Source organism: Pseudophryne corroboree, chromosome 2 (assembly GCF_028390025.1).
Source record: "Pseudophryne corroboree isolate aPseCor3 chromosome 2, aPseCor3.hap2, whole genome shotgun sequence".
Lineage (NCBI taxonomy): Eukaryota > Metazoa > Chordata > Amphibia > Anura > Myobatrachidae > Pseudophryne > Pseudophryne corroboree.
In genome coordinates, this window is record NC_086445.1 from 185,990,740 (window position 1) to 185,993,469 (window position 2,730).

A 2,730-nucleotide genomic window follows, 5' to 3' on the forward strand; every position below is an offset into this window, starting at 1 on the left:
TGATTAGTCCTTTTGGATTTATGCTAATGAAAACTGTGGTCATATATTTAACTCTTTGGTTAAGGTGGAATTGTTTTCCTGTTAAGATTCTCTATAGCATCTGGATGTTCTTGTTCTACCAGAGAGATGCACAGTTTGATGTGTGCTCAATGTCATCACACATGATTGGCCTAATTAAATCAATTTTAATAGTTAAGTTTAGCTCCAGGTACTAATAAATATCGGATTCTTAGTCAGCGTGGGAGTCCGCACATTTGATAGTTGGTGAGTTTGGTCGAAGAATGTCAAAATGGGTGATGAAATTGAAATCATTGGGCCAGCTTAATATAACTATACATGTTTTGTATCTCTTGTTATGAGAAAAGAAAATAGTTGCTGCTTTTGTATCATTTTGTTAATACACGCAGCCATGAAAACAAATGCCATGTAATGCGTTCGCAATTCCGGATGCCTACAGCAATTAGAGCAAGAGTCGGCGCTAGTAATGATACCTACCCCATGCTTGGCGCAGAAGATGGGACTGAAAATGCTGTGCTCACTTCGTACACACAGATCACAATAGGTCACAGCTCCTGGCTTTGGACACTTCTCTACCATTCAGCCATCAGAAGCGACTGAGATGTGTGTGTCGCGTGCGGTGCAGGTACAGTTTGCTGACCCCTGTGAGATGCAGCTGCACTTAGGCTTGCATGTGATTCTCCATTACGCCTAAAGTGTTCCTTCTTGCAGTAAGTAGGAGGTGCTCTGGTTTATGTAAATAAAAAATTAAAATAAATTGGCTTAAACTCCCTCCACAGTGACTATGTGCAAAACACGTTTTCCTGGAGAGAAGAATGTGTACGGAGTATAATACAACTTATTTTGAAAAAAATAAATCCATTACATACTTACATAGTGCTTAAAGTGCTGTCTCTCTCTGGCCTCCCACGGATGCATAGTAAATCTGCAGGCAGAGACTGCGCTCACTGCGGAGGGTCTTTTGAGCTGTATGTTTGTATAACACATTTTATGCCCCCTCCCACAGGCAGTTTAGAAAAAAATGCCCTCAGGAGAGGATGCACACTCTGGAAGCTCCAGAGGATTTTTCCTTCAGTTTATTTTAAACTTTATTATTTTCGGTATACTGTTTGTGCAACGGTATACCTGCACCGTGGGAGTTGGGGGGGGGGGGGATGGTTACCGGTCTCTGTAACGTGTCTTGGCGGTCGCAATCGCCGCACATCCCTAACATAGCCTGAAGGTGAGAAGAGTGGCGAGTGCAAACCGGGGTCCCCCGGTTCTTGGTGCGGTGCAACGAAGGGGTGGCAATACGGAACCCTCCACGGGTAGACCTGCTATAGCCCCCCTGTGTACACTGGCAGCGGTAGTGCATACTAACAGCCATTGTGACGTTTGCACAGTATTAGGAGACTTTGCCAGTATAAAGAATTGATGTAGCTCCGGCGGAGCTTACTCAGAGCGGGACCAGCGACATTTTGGCGCCTTCCTCTTGCTACAGCAGCAGCAGCAAGGACACTCGGCTCCTCCCAGGCACTCCGGGATACACGGGAAACTGGTACAGAGGTGTCGAACCGGGAGAGAGCCGCTATTGTACACAATCTAGTGTCCTGAAAAGGACAGGTAATCCAGTTTCTACTGTGATATAAATATATTCAGCCTGCAGATTTCCTGAGTCCGACAGGCTGGGGTGTGTTGTCCTCCTCTCACTCTAGGTCTCCATCTCACACACAGTAAGGGAAGGCTTGTTATTGTACTGGTTGTGTGGGTTGTTTACTGTAATTATGGTCAAACACACATTATGCAAGGTTTGTCACACCAGATTCTTCCCTTCTACAACTGGTTCCCTATCGTGTGACCAATGCAGTCAGTATTCCCAAGTTAGTGTGGAGACTGGGGGGGAGGGTCAGGAGCCATCCTGGCTCGGTGCCATAAAAACCTATGATGGTAGACCTGTCATCTCAGCTCAATGCTAATAAACAGACAACACAACAACTGCAATGTGCTGTTGCAGACCTGGCTTCCTAATTCAGGGCCACTTAAACGTGGGCTGCCTGCTCTACTCTCCGAATCTGATGAGGATATTCAGGAGGAGAGGGAGGAATTGGAACCTGATATAGAAGATTCCACTTCTGCGCATGGTATTGAGCCCCTCATTCTTGCTATCAGTAATATATGTATTAAAAATCCCTTTGGAAGAGGCTGCTGCACCGCAGTCGTTTTTTCCTACCGCAGAAAAAGCTCAGCATCCCCTTCCCCGATTCTCCGTAACTAGAAGAGGTTTTTAAACAAGCCTGGAAAAATCCTGATAAAAGATTTCAGGTTACAAATAAGTTTTTACGCTCTTTCCCATAAAAAATAATAATAATAATTATATATATATATATATATATATATGGGCCATCTCATATAATATAGGAATAGATTCACCCCATCTATATATGTGTCTATAATACGGATTTCCATATCTGCACTATTCTTTTAGCAGATTTCCATATTAGATATATTTGTCTATTTATTTATATATGTATTTGGTATACATTTAAATGTGTGTCTATCCATATGTCCTCACTCCATTTTTACTTTTTGCACTTCTATGGTTATACATCAGGGACCAAATTGGTCCGAGATATATACCATCCTAACTAATTGGGTTTCTATACCATTTCTCCTCTTAGAGTATCAAATATAGTAATAATTAACTGCAAATAATGAATCATAATTATTTGAGTC